Source organism: Cornus florida, unplaced genomic scaffold (genome assembly GCF_030987335.1).
Source record: "Cornus florida cultivar Cherokee Brave unplaced genomic scaffold, ASM3098733v1 CherokeeBrave_3.0.0_Hap2_Chr04, whole genome shotgun sequence".
Taxonomy (NCBI): domain Eukaryota; kingdom Viridiplantae; phylum Streptophyta; class Magnoliopsida; order Cornales; family Cornaceae; genus Cornus; species Cornus florida.
Window position 1 is genome coordinate 63,686,487 of NW_026775574.1, and position 20,120 is coordinate 63,706,606.

Sequence of the window (20,120 nt, forward strand, 5' to 3'; positions counted from 1 at the left end):
GGACAAAATTTGCTATTCAAAGGGCAAAAAGGTCAATTCACTATTAAAAGGAGAAACTTGACTCTAAACAAGTCAAACAAGGTTACTAAAACCTAATCTAGTCATTTTGAAACATTCCAAGAGGTTCCATGAATATTGACTAAGAATCCCACAAAATGCCCCGTCCCGATTGAAGTGAAAACTGACACTAATTCACTAAAACATACATAACTCCCACTATGTTTGGAATTTGAGAATGGGATTGATACCATTGGAAATTTGACTCAAAATTCTTGAGTTAGGCTCAAGAATCACTCCATTTGGATTAGAAACGAAGAAGTTATGACCCTTTGAAGTTGGATGATCGGTGCTGGAACTCCACAGAGACTAGGCTCGGGATCAGGCTATTTTGGTCAACCGAAATGGAATTTTGGATGACCGATATGAAAGTGCTGAGACCTGAAATCATGAAGAAAAGGTTCGTGTTGTTTCGGTAGACCGAAACAAAGGTTCGGTCAACCGAAATGACCCTTGAACAGTGTTTTTGGCTACTGGAATGTGATGTTACTGTGCAAACACAAAATCCTGCTGCTGAACCTGTTATGAGCCTAAGATGCTAAGGTCAACCTCTACTTTGAATCCCATGATGATTTGATTCAAAATGAATGCACAAAACTGATTGCTCAATGAAAAATGGATATGTGAACATGCTAACATCTTTGCTATGGATATTTCAATACAAAATAATGGCCCATGGCCTCATACACATCATTTACAAGATTTTGACCTCTCAAACCTCAAATTTTGATTAAAAGGCATTTAAAGCAAAACTTTGATACAAAAAGTGTCTAAGTACAAAAATAGACGTGTTTGGCCCTTAGCCTCTTTACATACATACTTAAAATGTCAAAAGCAAATATTTGAATGTTATTACATATTAAGTAAACTACTAAAGCTCCAAAAGTACCACACCCATGGCGGCGAATCAAGTATCTTCCTACCCTACTCATATTCATCATCATGCATCTAATGAATCTTGCATGACTTATTTAAGTGTCTTGCATTCTACTTCCAATTGTCCACATGGACATGTGCAAAGTGAGCCCCATAAGCAAGTCAATGCTACATTTGTTAATCAAGGGAATAATCCCTATGGCACTCATTACAATTCAAGTTGGAGGAACCATCCAAACTTTTCTTGGAAAAGCCAAGGGGAAGGCTTGAACCCTCCCCAAGGTGGTTTTCAAGGGAAGTATGTTCCACCACCAATGCAAGGCTAAGGTTCCCAAGGTTTTAAATCATCATCATTTCAATCACATGGCAATCAATTTTCTAATTCTCAGTTCCCTAATCAACCATCTTATTCCCAAGGAAATTCTAGGAGTCCCGCCTTTGAAGAGAAAGTATTGACCACTCTAGGCACTCTAGAGGCGAACACTTAATTGCTTTATTCTCACTCTCAATCCATTGCTAAGCTAGAAACCCAAGTAGAGCCACTACATTCCCGCTGCCTAAAATTCGAACATTGTTGGCCTTCATCTCCACATCCTCCAACTATACCTCAATAACTCGGCTAACAAGTGCCGGTTGAGCCACAAGGCTAAACAAAGAAGCCGGTGAAACATCCTCATAAGACTGTAAACCAAGATATACAAGCTCTTCTAGCATCTTCCATCCATGAACAGAAATGCTAGCAAGAGTTCCCCGTGACTTCCTATTCAATGCATCGGCCACTACTTTGGCCTTACCCGGATGGTACTATAACTTAAATTCATAGTCTTCCATGAACTTAACCTATCTGCGCTGTCTCAAGTTCAAATCCTTCTGAAAGAAGAGATACTTAAGACTTTTGTGATCGGAGAAAACCTCAAACTTCTCCCCGTACAAATAGTGTCCACCCCTTCAGGGCAAAGATAACTGCTGCTAACTCTAAATCATGTGTCGGATAGTTCAACTCGTGAGTCTTCGACTGTCGAGACCCATAAGCAACCACCTGCTCTATCTACATCCAGACATAACCCAAACCTTCCCGCAAAGCATCACAAAAGATCACGTAACCCAAACCACGTTCAAGGATGATCAAAATTAGAGCCGATGTCAACCTGTCCTTTAACTCCTGAAAAGCAAACTTACATGCCTCGTTCCATACGAAGTTGACCCCTTTGCAGGTAAGTCAACTCATAGGTGCCGCTAAATGAGAGAAATCCCGAACAAATCTCCGGTAGTAACTGACTAGGCCAAGGAAACTCTGAATCTCAAACACTGTCTTTGGACGCTCCCAATTCATCACCGACTCAATCTTCGTTGGATCCACTGCAACACCGCCCCTTGACACAACATGTCCAAGGAACTTCACTTCCGGTAGCCAAAATTTGCATTTCTCAAACTTAGCGTACAACTGATTATCCCCAAAGATCTGCAACACTGTCCTCAAATGATACTCATGCTCCTCTACCGAAGTTGAGTATACGAGAATGTCATCAATAAAAACCATAACGAACCGATCAAAATGGTCACTGAATACACGGTTCATTAAGTCCATAAAAGCTGTTGGAACATTGGTCAAACCAAATGGCATCACCAGAAACTCATAATTGCCATACCGTGTGCGGAAAGTGGTCTTGGATATATCCTCATCCTTAACCCTCAACTGATAGTAGCCCGATCTTAGATCAATCTTCGAAAAATAAGTGGCTCCCTTTAACTGATTAAACAAGTCATTAATCCTAGGCAAAGGATACCTATTCTTGATCGTAGCATGGTTCAGCTTGCGATAATCGATGCAAAGTCCTAAAGACCTTTCCTTCTTCTTCGCAAAAAGAACCGCTGCTCCCCAGGGTGAAGGACTAGGACGTATAAAGCCCTTAGCTTTCAAATCTTCCAATTGAGCCTTCAGCTTATCCAACTCCGCCGGTGCCATGTGGTAAGGTGCTATAAAGATCGGTGCAGTACCAGGAATGATGTCGATGGCAAAGACAACTTCCTGAACAAGAGGAAGCTCTGTCAACTCCTCCGGAAAGACTTCCAAAATTTCTGCAACAACTGCCGGATAAACATGGCCTGAACTGTTGTCCTCGTCGACTAACAGGCTAGCCAAGTAGGACTTGTGGCGACTCCAATCACCGATACTGAAAATCATCGTCGAGTGGGAATCGCTCCGATCTCCCACGAAGTGAAAACAATCTCCCGTGGGAGTGCAAATAGACACTCTCCAGCGGAAGCAATCGATCATGGCACAAAAGAAAGACAACCAGTCCATCCCGAGAATGACGTCAAACCCCGTCATGTCAAAAACTACGAAATCAAACTCTAAAGTCTGTCTAGCTATCACGATCGCACAACCTCGACAAACATGGTTCAAAGACACTGGACCACCAACTAGTGTGTCAACACAAAGAAAACTATCTCGCTACGTGACCTCTAGACCTAAGGAATGTGAAAATGATGCATATTTGAATGAATGCGATGCACCCATGTCAACAAGAACTCTAACCCAAGAACTGAAAACTGGAAAGATACCTCGAACTGTAGAATTCCCTACGAAGGTATCGGCCTGTGGTAGTGTGTAAACTCGTCCCTGAGCCCCTAACTACTGAGAACTGCCCTGGTGGCCCGATTGATATTCGGAGCAGTAGGCATAGAACCTCTACCCGGATAAGAACCAACTGACAACACCACTGGCTGTGGTGCCAAAGGCACCTTGAAACCCGACTGAACATTTGCAGACTGTGCTAGTGTGGCCTGTTAACCAGTGCCACTCTGTGCTCTGTTTTGTAGGCGTAGACACTCCTTCTTGAAATATCCGGGCTACTTACAGTAATGGCAAACCCCTTGAAGTCCCTGCGATAAAGCTAAAGACTTACTTGTCTGAGAATGACTTCCTTGAGGCTGCAACTGTGGACAGCGAGGCTTGATGTGCCCCCGCTGCTGACAATGGTGACAAATTAACTTCCCTGAGGAAAAAGGAACTATGGGTGCAGATAGAGCCTATTGTGACTGTCCCTGAACACGAAAAATGTCCCCGGCCTTAGCCTTCTTCCACTGACTCCCAACAAATACTGTTGAAGTCTCTCCACGAGACTGCTTATATGAACCCTTAATCCTGCGCTGATCTCGGTCTTCTGCCTCAACCAACATAGCTTTCTGCACTACCTCCCTGTAAGTCGTCAAATCTAACACTGAAATCTGTGGCCTAATATCAAGGTGCAACCCATCCTGAAACTTCATTGCCCTAAGCTCATCGGTAGCTACCATCTCCAATGCATAACGGGAAAGAGAAGTGAAGCGTGTCTCATACTCAATGACACTCATCATCTCCTGATAGAGACCTGTGAACTGCACTCTCATGTCCTGCCTTATAGCCCTTGGAAAGAAGCGGTCGAAGAACATTGTCCTGAACTCCTCCCAAGTCATTACCTCCACATTGTGGATATTGGTCATAGACCTCCATCATAGAGGCTATCAAGGAGATCCTCAATTGGTCCATAGGTACTTCCATGCTATCGAGCTTATATACCATAAGATCAGACCATGTCTCTGAAGCAAACGAATCTATATTCCCTGCAAACTGGTCCATCTTAACCCGCTATAACTTCATGAAGTAGTCCAATGCCTCATTTACAACTGGTGCCGGTACCGAAATCTGCATCCCAATAATATGCTAACGAAATATCTGTTGAATGGACTCTAACATCCCTAGAGTCATTCCTTGTGCGATCTGCTCCTCATAAGTCGGCGCTCGTGGTGGATTAGGACCCATGCCACGAACTAGAATCCTGGGCCTCCCTGGACCCCCTCGTAAACTCAGTGTCATCCACCTACTCCTCAATGCCCTAACATGAAGACTCTCCACGTGTGACAACCATGATGCTAAACGTACGAAAGGAAAGTGGTCAACAATAACACAAACTATTATGACCGAATGCAACTCACACTATAAAAGCATGGAATACGAAGCAAGACAAGGTATGCAACATACGGTCATGTTAAAGCAATCAAAGAAAGCTCTTTAAAAAACTAAGCACTTAAGCAAATAAGCATACATGTCAAATAAGGATGCTTTTAAACACAAAAGTATATAAGCATAAAGATATGTTATAATACCAAGCGTGTCGCCAAGAAACACATCAACATGTTACAATGCCAAAACATGCTATCAAAAGCATATGTATTTATTAAAGTAGATCAACAAAAGCATGATATTCACTCAAAACCCATCGTCCTAAGGTTTTCGAACCTAGGAGCTCTGATACCACCTGTGACGGCCCTAGATTTCTGAACCCAGTGCGTCATGTGATTACCCGAAGATAATCCATTAATGAATCTAAAATACGAAAGCAAAAGACAAAACCAAGGTCTCTAGGGATGTACATCATCCCTAAGACATAGAGGTGGCTTCCCGAGTAGCCCCGAGACTCAACAGAAGCAAGAAGAAAACAAAGGTTTTGAAACCTTACAAGAGATGGACCAAAGGTAAAATGGTCATTTCATAGAGAAATGGATGCTGCTAAGCATACCATTGGAAAGGCAATGAAAAATTAATGAAGTTAGACTCAAGAATTATCTATTTCGGAGTCCGGACGGAAAAGATATGAAAATAAGAACAAAACGGCATTCTCCAATTTAGATATACCGCGACCCTATCTCACTAAAACTATAATAAATCTCACTACGATTGGAGTTTTGATGCATGGTTGGTTTTATTGGGAAGCTAACTTCAACCTCTTGAATTTAGACTTAAGAACGACTTGATTTGGACTAGAAATGAAGGAGTTCTAGCTCTCTAAAATTGCTACAACAATGATGTCCAAGAAAAATCAAAAGGAAAAGGTTCCAGGGAGGATCAGCCAGTTGATGCATAGTACCAGCCAGCCAAAACTCACTCATCAGCTGGCTGATGAATAGTACCAGCCGGATGAAATACCATTTTTCACTAAAAGACTACTGGAATTAGTCTTGAATAGTCATCAGTTGGCTGATGACTGCTATCAGCCGACCGATGGACCTGGTAGCAGCAGAAAAAGCTGTTATAATCCATGAGGAAGGTACTTGGCTCAATCCTAAATCTATGTATGTTTCCTATTTGATCCGGACAAGTTTCAAAACATTCCCTAGCCTCATGCAAGCATCCAAAACATGTTAAATCAAAATGAAGCTTTAAATGATACCCCAATGCATGAATTTTGTTTAAATTTTCATAAATCATCCAAAAATTGTTCAAAAGTTGGAACTCATGAGTTTTGTGAAATGTAAACATGCACGCATACATAAAATGAATAAGTAGACCCACTACAATGGCCTACGGCCTCATGGCATGTCGTATGCAAAATATGACCATTCAACCCTTGAAATCCCATATATTCCATAAACAAACTATGAAGTTAAACTAGCATACATGCCATATAAGTGTTTTTGGCCCTTGAGCTCATTACATATACATCCAAAGAGTGTCAAAAGGTGCACTTAAATGCACATTACATAGTTTGAACATTAAATACTTGTTTTGTCAAAATAAACCAAAATGAAACATGATATGCTAACAAGTGCTTATTCTAACATAACAAAAATACTCCAAGTAGTCAAGCAATCCTAAGAGTGTTGTGCATCCCACAATAATGCTTCTTTACCTGAAAAACACCCGGTAACTTCAGGGTGAGTAAACAAGTTTACTCGTAGGGAATGAGTATGCATGAACCTATTTTATACGACTCTACAATTTGATATAAATCAATTCATAATGTTCAACCGACATTGGAACTTACAACACAATGCAATAAGATATAAACTCATAAGGTTATCAACTTGGAATTAAATGCGAAATCAAACTAAAGTGGATACTTGGACGTCATGCCGGATCAGACCAACACCATTGTTACTTCAAGGTTACAAGCCCATAGATAACCTTCCTATGTGTGCACTAGACTTGTAGAAGGACAATCCCCCATACTAGAACCATGCCCTAGCCTTAGTCATAACAACAATATCCCAAGTTGCCAAAATCAACAATTTGTGCAACAACATATATGTATTAACATAACATATTTATAAAATGTAAAGCCATCTACCATGCATAAACCAATTTTGGGAAACACAATACATGCTCTAGTTCACAACTACAATGGCATGCAAATTGTTGAATAATTATTATGCAACTTGTCATAACTTATAAAAATTTTATTCAATGATAGGAACATACCCTCACAAGTATTATACAAGTTTAAAATCAAGGCTAAATCATGTAATCAACATGAAATTCATACTCAATTCATCAATACAACGAGGATAGAAATTAATTTAATAAAACAACTAATTTCTCTAGATTTCATTTCTCATTTGAACATGCTCAATTTAATATATGTTAGGGAACCTATCATGATCATTACTTATATCCCTTCAAAACTTAATTTAAATCATGGGAACATATAAATGAAAATTAATTAAATTAATTGATTAATTTCTCTAGATTTCAAAACAACCCTAAATGACTTCAAGTTAACATAAGTTATAAATGAAGTCATGGCCTTCCCAAAAATTATGTCTTAGCTTAATTTCAAGCAAGGTACCCTTAACTATTAACTTAAAATTTTGGATTAAAGACATGTATTCCATATGAACCAAGTTATAAAACAAATATAACAACAATATCATAAGTATAAATCACCCCCTACCTAAATAGAGAATTGAATCTCTATAAACCAAAGCAACTAAAGCTCAAAATGGGAAACCAAGCAAGGGTTTTATAGAGGAGAATGAGAGGAAGATAAAGTATTCCAAGCTCAAAGATCTAAGGTGAGTAGAAGGAGGCCAAAATGAAGCTTAAGGCTCTAAACTAAGCTTTGCTTTAGTGGTGGCTAGGTTAGGGCTTGAGAGGAAAGAGATAAAATGAAATAAAAACACAAACCCTAAACTAAATGTGGTGGGATTCTACACTCACTATGTGCTCTTGCACTACCTCACACACACATACAATGCAAGACTAAATTAGGTGCCTACGTTTGTTACTAATCCATGGCTCCTTCCTAGGCTTAATCCTAAGTCTACACTTATCAACCATCCAAGCCAATAAGTGCTCCAATCCTAGGCCATCAAGTGGGTGAGTCTCCATCCTTCATGTGTTACAAGATTATACTTCCAAGTCTTTCCACCCCATTGCCAACAAGTGGCACCATAGGAGTGTGACACTTGTCATACCTTCCGAAAATTGTAAAAAGGTCCTTTTCCAAAATATATTCCTAATTAAATTACAAAATGGTCCCTAAGACAAAAAATAATTACTTTACCTAATTACACTAAAACCCTAAAAGTCAAGAATATTTTTAAGAAGTTATGCATCCATACCCTTTACAAGAAAAGTAAACGTCTAGCTTGCTTTTCTATAAAAGTAAAAATGTAGATATCATAGAAATTAAATATCATGGATGTTGCCCAAGTTTAGACTCTAGAGGAGGGGGTGACTAGAGTCTATGCAAACTATGGTCAATTTTCGGTCTTGAAATATTAATTAAAGACAATCTCAATTTCTTTGACAGATAATGAATAATGCAATCTGAATTTTAAGTTTCAATAGTCAGCATTAATGAAGAGGCATATTAAGACATACATAAAGCAATTAGTATAGAGATAAAAATAGAAGTTGTAAACATGTACTTAGTGATTTTTAGCAAGGTTCGGAAACTCTTACTCCTCGGCTCAAGACCCCTCTTGAGACTTCCCAATTCACTATGGCTTCTCCTTGCGGGTGGAGAGCAAACCTCTTACAAGAAGCTCTTCCTAGCTTCTAAGTGCTAAGAGAAACACCTTCTCTTAGTCTTCCTTAGGCCACACCAACCTTTATAAGTTTTGAAGTATATTGATGGAATACAAGATGATCTCTCTCTCAGATCTGAAATACAATATTTAGCTCACTCTAGAGTATGTATGAATAACTTGAAGCTCAATACTCTTTTGATGAAATGAAGTGTGTGTGTATGATAAAAGCTTTATGGTTGCAAGACTTTCTTTCTCAATGTATGCAATAACATTTAAATGAAGTTCTGAAGTGTTTTTATAGACTTTCAGATATGTCTGATAATGTTATAGCTGTTGGACACACATCCCAAGAATAAAATGCACGTTTGAATTTTGAAACACGCAGTTTCAGTCGACCGAAATAAAACACCTTTGTGTTTCGGTTGACCAAAATGGTTTGAGGTTGGACACATACTCTCAGTACTCTTGATTCGGTAGACCTAAGTAAAGCCTCATTTTGTTTTGGTCGACCGAAATGATTTAAGCTTGAATATTATACTCTCAGTACTCTTATTTCGGTAGACCGAAGTGATATCTCAGTTATTTCGGTCGACCGAAATAACTAGTAGTTGGATCTGTATATTCATTTTGGTAAACAGAAATGAAACAATGATTTATTTCTGTAGACTGAAATAACTTGAAGCTTTAATCCTAACTCTTGGTTCATTTTCAGATAAGGATATGCTTAAGTCCTTTGTTCCTTAGTCATGGTGAATGAGATGATATGCAAAATGTTGGAGAGTTTGAGCTTCAAGATGTTCATATATACTTTAACAAGGCTTCCTAAGAAACTCACCAACCTAGCTAACCCCATTTTGATGTCTTGTGATGACTTGACTTTGACTTTTGATTGCTTAGTCCTTTGCTCATTCCATGGTGTTGCTTCTTCAATTTTGTCCTTGTATTGTGGTGCTTGTTTTGATGAATGCTTTGCTCTGTAATTTCACTCAAAAAGACATTAGTAATCATAGAACATCATTAATGAATTATGATCATCAAAAACCTTTGATTCAAGGTCAACAATCTCCCCCTTTTTGATGATGACAATTCATTGATGTGTTCGTTAAGTGAGAAAAGGTATGTGAGTGATTCTCCCCCTTTCAATGTGCATAGTATCTCCCCCTTTCCTTGTGCAATCATTTAACCATCATTAGAATTGAAATCATAACATATTTAAGGTATACAATCAAATCATAAAAGAATTGAAGGCATGAAGGCATATAAATTTTAATTGCCAAAAACATGTATTTTCATTGATTCACGAATTTAAGGTCAAGATACATCATTCCCCAATGACCACTACAACCAATGTTCTAATTACAACTACTATCAGCATTACCATCCACAACCTACGTTAGCAACTCAATCAATTTTTCAACAGTCAATATTCTATATTCCAGCACAAAAGTCACAGCAACATCAGCCAACAACATCAATTCTCCCCCTTGGTCATACATCAAAAAGGAGGGGGGGTCTGAGCATCAGAAATGAAGAAGTCCCGTAGCCCAGAGGTCAGCAGAATCATACTTAACAAGGTCAACTTCACTGGCTACTTCTTCAACCCATTCGCGTAAAGCGAGAATGTAATCTCGATTTTCTTTCGAAAGAGTAAGATTTTCAAGTAGAAGCTCCCGTAGCGATCGTTCGTCGGAAGGAGGGATATGGATGGGTTCTGGTTCTTCCTGTTCTTCCTCTTCAACCTCAATTTGCTCTTCTACATTTATACGTTCTTCAGCACCTACAGCTTGGTGCTCTGTAATATTAATGTCGTGGCCCTCATTTACTGGATTTCCATGCTTGGGATCATACCAAATGTTGTTGTCAGATTTTTTGAGTCCCATTCGACCTAATAACTCTCGGTCAAATCTGTAGAGATTGGTAAGTTCCTTTCGATCCTTGCCTTCTAGTCGCACTTTGAATGCTCGAAAGATTAGGGTAAGCGGTATAGCATAGAAGAGGTGAGTTTTTTTCTCTCTTAGCGCAATCGATCATATGATGAAAGATGAGAAACGCAAGATCGAATTTCTTGTCATTTAAAACACACCAGATGAGAAATGCCTCCATGAATGAGACATCGGAGCGGCCACCAGATTTAGGAAGGATGCAGTGAATGATGAGATGATAGATGAGACGGGCTTGTACCGTTAGTTGACTTGCAAAGATTTTGTCAATGTTATTGGTAGGAAATTGGCTCATTTGTTGAACGACTTGGTAAGGATTAAACCCTTCTCCATCATACCAGTCATAGGCCGTGAAATAGGTGATATCACCGTGAGGGATTTTGAGAATACGACGAATGGCTGACAGAGATAGTGTCATCTGAGTTCCTACAACGAAGGAAAGAAAAGTGTTCTCTCCCACTATCCTCTCAAGATGAGTATAAAACAACCTAACCAACTTAAGATAGATGGGAACTTTCATATATAGGAAGTCACCCAACCCTATGGCTTCAAAGAGATAAAAGGTGTGTGTGATGAGTTCTTCAGTGTCATTTTTGTCAAAAAAATTTCCCTTTTTAACTATCTTATGAAGAAACTTGGTTTCATAGACCTCTTTATATTTTGGTTCACGGAATAAGTGCATAACTGGGGCAGGATAAGGGTCGGAAGGAACAAGATTTGGGGGATTAGACCCACCAGCCTCAGTGTCATGTGTGTACCTAGTTCTCTTAGATGTATTCTTCCGAGTTGCCATTGGTTTCTCTAGACAGATTAGAGGTTATGTGAAGGGATGACAAAGATTTATACAACACACCCTAACTATCAGTGATGAACAAGAGATGATAAAAACTGAAAGGAAACTTTAACGAAGAGATGATAATAATAGATGCATAAACTCAGGGATGAATCATATGAAAAGATTAGAGATTTCAATGTGCAACTTACCTTGAGAGATAATGAGTGATTCGCATGAGAAGATGGAGGAAGAAAATCGCAGGAGATTTGCACGAAGTGAGTCGCCTCAGAGAATGAGAGAGATAGGTTCGCGAATAGGGTATTGAGGTTTGTAACTAAAGGTTGATTTCGCGGGTCTTTAACACTCAGAGATGGGCCCTATATGATGGGGTCTGAAGGTTCGGTCGACTGAAACGGCTTCATCGGTCGACCGAAATGACTTTTATAGAGAATGTCTAGATCTGATTTCGGTCGACCGAACTATGATTTTGGTCTACCGAAATGCTGATCCTGAGGCTTGATTTTTTTGATGATTTTGAGGTTCAGCTACTACTATGTATCTCACACTCTATAGCCATTCAGATTTCTCGCCGAAGAGTGCAAAACCTATCTTCTTGAAGTGGCTTTGTGAGAATATCCGCCAATTGATTCTCGGTGTTAATGAACATCAGATCAATATCGCCTTCAGAAACATGATCACGTAGGAAATGATATTTGATCTCAATATGCTTAGTTTTGGAATGCTGAATGGGATTCTTTGATATGCAAATGGCACTGGTGTTATCACATTTGATAGGGATCTTGTCGAAAAATAAGCCAAAGTCTTCTAGCTGTTGTTTGATATAGAGAACTTGTGCACAACAGCTACCAGCAGCAACATATTCAGCTTCAGCGGTGGATAATGCAACTGAATTTTGTTTCTTGCATGACCAAGAAACAAGTGATTGACCTATAAAGTGACACGAGCCACTTGTGCTTTTTCTTTCAACTTTACAACCAGCAAAATCGGCATCCGTAAATCCTACGAGTTCAAAAGATGTGTGCCTAGGATACCATAAACCAAGGTTAATAGTACCATTCAAGTATTTAAAGATGCGTTTGACGGTATTCAAGTGAGATTCCTTGGGACAGGACTGAAACCTAGCACATAAGCACACACTAAACATTATGTCCGGCCTACTAGCCGTTAAATAAAGAAGACTTCCGATCATTCCTCTATATTTCTTAATATCAACTTCCTTGCCTTTTTTATCCTTATCAAGTTTTAAGGAAGAACACATGGGAGTTTTAGCATGTTTGGCATCTTCTAAGCCAAATTTCTTTAGCAAATCTTTGGTGTACTTTGATTGAGAAATGAAGATTCCATCAAGAGTTTGTTTGATTTGCAGCCCCAAGAAGAAGTTGAGTTCACCCATCATGCTCATTTCAAACTCGTTTTGCATGGAGGAGGCAAACTCTTTACTTAGAGTGTCATTTGTTGATCCAAAAAAGATGTCATCAACGTAAATTTGAACGATCAACAAATTTCCATTTATGATTTTAGTAAAGAATGTGTTATCAATCTTACCTCTACAAAACCCACTTGTAAGTAAAAACCCACTAAGTCTTTCATACCAAGCTCTAGGAGCTTGCTTCAAACTATATAAAGCTTTTGTTAATTTAAAAACATGGTTTGGAAAATCATAGCTTTCAAAACCCGGTGGTTGTTCAACATATACTTCTTCATCAATAAAACCATTTAAGAAAGCACTTTTTACATCCATTTGAAATAATTTAAAATTTTTGTAAGATGCAAATGTAAGTAGCATTCTTATGGCCTCAAGTCTAGCAACGGGAGCAAAAGTCTCCTCATAGTCTATACCTTCTTCTTGATATATCCTTTTGCAACAAGTTTAGCCTTGTTCCTAATGATAGTTCCCGACTCATCCTTTTTGTTTCTAAAAACCCATTTTGTCCCAATAATTTTTTTATTTTGAGGTCATGGGACAAGATTCCAAACTTTGTTCCTTTTGAATTGAATGATTGTTTCATTCAATAAAACCATTTAAGAAAGCACTTTTTACATCCATTTGAAATAATTTAAAATTTTTGTAAGAAGCAAATGCAAGTAGCATTCTTATGGCCTCAAGTCTAGCAACGGGAGCAAAAGTCTCCTCATAGTCTATACCTTCTTCTTGATTATATCCTTTTGCAACAAGTTTAGCCTTGTTCCTAATGATAGTTCCCGACTCATCCTTTTTGTTTCTAAAAACCCATTTTGTCCCAATAATTTTTTTATTTTAAGGTCATGGGATAAGATTCCAAACCTTGTTCCTTTTGAATTGAATGAGTTCTTCTTGCATTGCCAAAAGCCAAGATTCATCATTTTCAGCCTCATATATATTTTTAGGTTCGAATTGAGAAACGAATGCCACGAAATTACATACATTTCTTAATTGTGACCTTGTGCTGACACCTTTGGATGGATCACCAATAACTTGGTCAATGGAATGATTATGAACTAACTTCCATTCATTTGGAGTAGTTTTGTTTTGAGAGTATCATCACTTGAATTGGAACTTTGATAGATATCAATAGGAGACTCATTTATGTTGTGATCATTGATACTCTTCTCAAGCTCTATAGGGGACCTATTTGTATCAAGTTCATTGGTACCCTTTTCAAGTTCAACTTCTTCATCATTGACCATCACACTTTTTGTGGGAGAGGTTGGGGATTTATCAAACACAACGTGTATGGATTCAACCACAACTAAAGTCCTCTTGTTATAGACTCTATATGCTTTACTTCTAGAGGAATATCTAAGAAAAATACCTTCATTGGATTTAGCATCAAACTTTCCTAGATTATCCTTGTCATTGAGGACAAAGCATTTACACCCAAAAACTTTGAAATAGCCTATATTAGGTTTTCTTTTGTTCCATAACTCATAGGGTGTTTTGTTGAGAATCTTTCTAATGACAACTCTATTTATAACATAGCATGAAGTATGTACGGCTTCGGCCCATAGAGATCTAGGCGATTTGTGTTCATCAAGCATGGTTCTAGCCATTTCTTGAAGAGATCTATTTTTCCTTTCAACAACACCGTTTTGTTGGGGAGTCCTAGGTGCCGAAAGATTGTGATTGTAGCCATTTTCGTCGTAAAACCTTTCAACGTCTTGGTTATCAAACTCTCTACCCCTATCACTTCTAATAGATTTAATTCTATATTCCTTTTCATTTTCGACTCTTTTACAAAATTTTGAAAGAATTGAATGAGCCTCATTTTTGCGTGCAATAAAGAATACCCAAGTGAATCTAGAGTAGTCATCTATGATCACAACGACATAGATTTTACCACCAAGGCTAACAATTTTCTCCGGTCCAAAAAGATCCATGTGGAGCAATTCAAGTGGTTTTGAAGTGGTTGTGTCCTTTTTTCTTTTAAAGGAAGACTTGATTTGCTTACCAATTTGGCAAGCACTACACGTTTTGTCTTTTGAAAAATTTGTCTTGGGGAGACCTTTGACTAGTTCATTTTTAGAAAATCTTGACATTAAATCCATGCTTGCATGACCTAACCTTCTATGCCACAACCAACTATGTTCATTAGATGACATATAACATTTAACATCTTGTTCTTGAAGTTCACCTAAGAGCAAGGTATATACATTACCACTTCTAGGGGCATAAAATATTTGGGATTCATTTCTTTTAACAATGCATTATCCGATTTAAAAGTCATATCAAATCCATTATCACAAAGTTAACTAACACTAAATAGATTATGCTTTAGACCCTCAACAAGTAAGACATGTTCAATTGATAAGGAAGGAGAAATACGTATGATCCCAATGCCAATAACCTTGCCTTTAGAGTTGTCTCCAAATGTAACGCTTCCTCTATTGTATGCTTCTAGAGAGGATAATTTTGCGCGGTCACCCGTCATATGCCTTGAACATCCACTATCTAGAAACCATTTGTCCTTGGAAGATGTGGAGACTTTGAAACCATCCTACAAAAGAGATTTCAAACATTTTCACTTGGTCTCCAAATCTTGTTGGGTCCATGGGAGTTAGCTAAGAGCATATATGTTCCTTTAAGAACCCACTTCTTTAGGAACTTTGGCTTTCTCTTTGAGCATTCTTGAATAAGATGACCTATTCTTTTACAATAATTACATCTAGAACTTTTGTTTTTGCTTTTAACAAAGTAGTTAGTCAAAGGCTCTCTCTTATTCAATAGACATGCTTTCTTGTCAAAAGGGTCATAACCTAACACGTTTTTATTAAAGAAACTTCTTTGAGCACCTAGCATAAGTTCTAGATTTTTCGTACCTTGAGTGAACTTTGCTAGATCATCAATTTGGTTTTCAATGACTAACTTTAAGGAAGCATTTTCAGAGATGAGCTCAGAAGATCTTGTTTCTTTAAGTAAGGTGCATTGCTTTTTCAAGCACTCATTTTCATTAAGAAGATTTTGAAGTTTGTTTTCAATGATAAGTTTCTCTCTTCTTTGAGAAGTACATTTTTTGACCATTTTACCTAGTTCATCATGCAATTCTTTAAAACCATCAAGTAATCCATTATATGCATCAACTAAGTCATCATAAGACATTTCACATTCAGAGGAATAGTCATAATTTGAGTTTAACTCATCCTTATTTGCCATGAGACAAAGAATTACCTTTTCCTCATCACTTTCAGATCCATTTGAGTCATCATCTTCCCAAGTGGCTTGCATTGCTCTTCTCTTTTTCTTTTCCTCTTTGTAGGCATGACAATCAGCTTTAAAGTGTCCCGATTTTCCACAGTGAAAACAGGTAGAGGTATCACGTTTGCCTTGCTCATTAGATAATTCTCCCTTTTTGAACCTTCCCTTGTTGAATTTCTTCCTATGAAGAAATCTTTTAAAGGGTTGAGTGATGAGAGCTAGATCATCGTCTTCACTTTCGTTGTCGACAACTTCCTTTTCTCTTGAAGATACTTTGAGAGCAATTTCCTTCTTTCGATGATGATCTCCTTCTCTATCTTTTAGAGTGATTTCCCATTTGAGGAGAAAGCTGAGAAGTTCATCCAACTCAAGTGTGTTGAGATTGTGAGCTTCTTTGATTGCTGTTGCTTTTGCATCCCATTTTTCGGGTAGGCTTCTTAGAATTTTTCTTGCAAGATCAGAGTTAGTCATAGTTCTGCCAAGATGTTTCAAGCCATTAATGATGTTAGTAAATCTCACAAACATTGCACTAATAGTCTCATCTTCATTCATACGAAACAATTCATAGTGATGCATAAGAATGTCAATTTTAGATTCCTTGACCTGTGAGGTTCCTTCATAAGTAATCTGAAGTTTATCCCAGATTTTTTAGCTATGGTACAAGTAGAGACTCTATTATATTCACTAGGACTTATAGCATAATTCAGATTGACTTTGGCCTTGGCATTCAAGGAGATAAGTTTATTGTCCTCTGTATTCCATTCAGCTTCAGTTTTAGGGACCCTTTCAGCACCAAATCCTTTTATTGGAACAAAGGGTCCAACAACAATAACCAACCAGATTTGATAGTCTACGGATTGGAGGAAATCTATCATTCTATTTTTCCAATAACTATAATTTGTTCCATCGAACCAAGGGGGTCTAGTATTGGACTGACCTTCTTGAAGAAGGTGACCATTTAAGTTTGCCATGATCGATCTCTAAGACACTTAAGCTTTTCCAATAGAGACCTAGCTCTGATACCAATTGTTGCCCAAGTTTAGACTCTAGAGGGGGGGTGAATAGAGTCTATGCAAACTATGGTCAATTTTCGGTCTTGAAATATTAATTAAAGACAAACTCAATTTCTTTGACAGATAATGAATAATGCAATCTGAATTTTAAGCTTCAATAGTCAGCATTAATGAAGAGGCATATTAAGACATACATAAAGTAATAAGTATAGAGATAGAGATAGAAGTTGCAAACATGTACTCAGTGATTTTTAGCGAGGTTCGGAAACTCTTACTCCTCGGCTCAAGACCCCTCTTGAGACTTCTCAATTCACTATGGCTTTTCCTTGCGGGTGGAGACCAAACCTCTTACAAGAAGCTCTTCCTAGCTTTTAAGTGCTAAGAGAAACACCTTCTCTTAGTCTTCCTTAGGCCACACCAGCCTTAATAAGTTTTGAAGTATATTGATGGAATACAAGATGATCTCTCTCTCAGATCTGAAATACAATATTTAGCTCACTCTAGAGTATGTATGAATAACTTGAAGCTCAATACTCTTTTGATGAAATGAAGTGTGTGTGTATAATAAAAGCTTTATGATTGCAAGACTTTCTTTCTCAATGTATGCAACAACATTTAAATGAAGTTCTGAAGTGTTTTTATAGACTTTCAGACATGTCTGATAATGTTATAGTTGTTGGACACACATCCCAAGAATAAAAAGTTTCGGTCGACCGAAATGAAACACCCTTGTGTTTTGGTCGACCGAAATGGTTTGAGGTTGGACACATACTCTCAGTACTCTTGTTTCGGTAGACCGAATTAAAGCCTCGTTTTGTTTCGGTCGACCGAAATAATTTAAGCTTGAATATCATACTCTCAGTACTCTTGTTTCGGTAAACTGAAGTGATCTCTCAGTTATTTCGGTCGACCGAAATAACTATTAGTTGGATCTGTATATTCATTTCGGTAGACCAAAATGAAACAATGATTTATTTTGGTAGACCGAAATAACTTGAAGCTTTGATCCTCAGTCTTGGTTCATTTTCAGATAAGGATATGCTTAAGTCCTTTGTTCCTTAGTCATGGTGAATGAGATGATATGCAAATTGTTAGAGAGTTTGAGCTTCAAGATGTTCATATATACTTTAACAAGGCTTCCTAAGAAACTCACCAACCTAGCTAACCCCATTTTGATGTCTTATGATGACTTGACTTTGATTTTTGATTGCTTAGTCCTTTGCTCATTCCTTGGTATTGCTTCTTCAGTTTTTTCCTTGTATTGTAGTGTTTGTTTTGATGAATGCTTTGCTCTCTAATTTGACTCAAAAAGACATTAGTAATCATAGAACATCATTTATAAATTATGATTATCAAAAACCTTTGATTCAAGGTCAACAATGGATGTATGCAAAGCTGGAGTAAAATTCGAGCACAAAAAGTGAGCTTATGTAATGAAACGATAAACGGGAAAAGACGAAATAGCGAAAAAAACGAAACAGGAAAAAGACGAAAATAGAAAGAAAAGAAAAATGTCAAAAAAAGGGAAGGAGGGAAAAGACTAGGTCAGTACAAGAACTCTAGCCCAAGAACTGAAGACCGGAAGGATACCTCGAACTGTAGAAGTCCCAGCGGAGGTATCGGCATGTGGCCGCGCATAAGCTTATCCCTGAGCCCCAGACTGATGTGAACTACCTTGCTGAGCTGATTGATATCAGGAGTAACAGGCATAGGGTCTCTACCCGGATACGAACTGATTGGTGTAGCTAGCTGTGGTGCTTAAGGCACCCTGAAACTCGACTGAACAACTGCAAACTGTGCCGGTGTGGTTTATAAAACAGTGCCACTCTATGCTATAGTCTATAGGTGTGGACACTCCCTCTTGAATTGTCTGGGCTGCTTGTAATAAGTGCATGCTCCGTGAACCCCCTTCGTCGAAGCTATAGGCTTAATAGCCTGAGACTGACTGGCCTACGGCTGAAGTTGTGGGCAGAGGCTTGATATGCCCCGGTTGCTAACAATGGTGAAAATTCACTCCCCTGGCTGACCCTAAAGATAATGGAGCTGCAGGTGCAGACCGTGTAATGACCCAGTCATTTCCTTCCTTTCCTTTTTCCTCAGAATTTCACAGATGAATTTTTTTCATTGAAATTTCTTTTCTTAGTTAAGTTTCTCATCATTTAGTGTCGTCTCTATTGCTCGGAAATGATTTCTGAGACTCTCTCCTTTCGATTGACAACTTCCTTTAAGGATCGAGTCATTTCCACATTTTTCGTTTTTTGACACTATTCACTTTTCGTCCTTTTCCTTATTTTGTCTTTTCCCCATTTGTCACTTTGTTGGCATAACTTCACTTTTTGTGTTCAGAGTTGGTTTTTTACTTCACGTATCTTCATTCTAAGTGCTTTCCATGAAATACATATCTTTACTTTTGTAGGAAAGTACTCTGGTTGCTCCCGGTGTCCATAGGGGCATGGATGCAAAGTTCTTCAAAAATATTTTTGTTTCTTAAGGTGTTTTTCATAAATATCTTTTGGAGATATTTTATTTCAGGGGTTTTTAAGAAAATATTTTTCGAAGATATTTTCATTCTGGATCATTAGTGCAGTTTTCACTTTTTGGAGGGACCGTTGTGCAATTAATGAAAGTTATTGTAAAAATGCCTCGTTTTGAGCTTGGATCCTCGTACGGGATTCATTTTCACTTTTTGTTGGGTCGTGTACTCTTAGAATTGCTTTCTGGTCATTTTTCCCCAGTTTCAGGGTTTTTGACTCTAGTTGTCGTCGAACTTGTTTGGGGCCTATCCCTCTGCTCAAGACTCAATTTTCTGGGCCGTTTCTTTTGTTGTTCATATTTTCTCATTTTGGTTCTTTTTTGTTCACAGAGTTTTGTCATTTGAGCACGTCTACTCAAATTCCACTTTTCCGGACCCGGCGGGGCCCTTTCGAGGCACTTTTAGGGTTTTCCTATAAAAGGGGGGTGAGACATTTCAT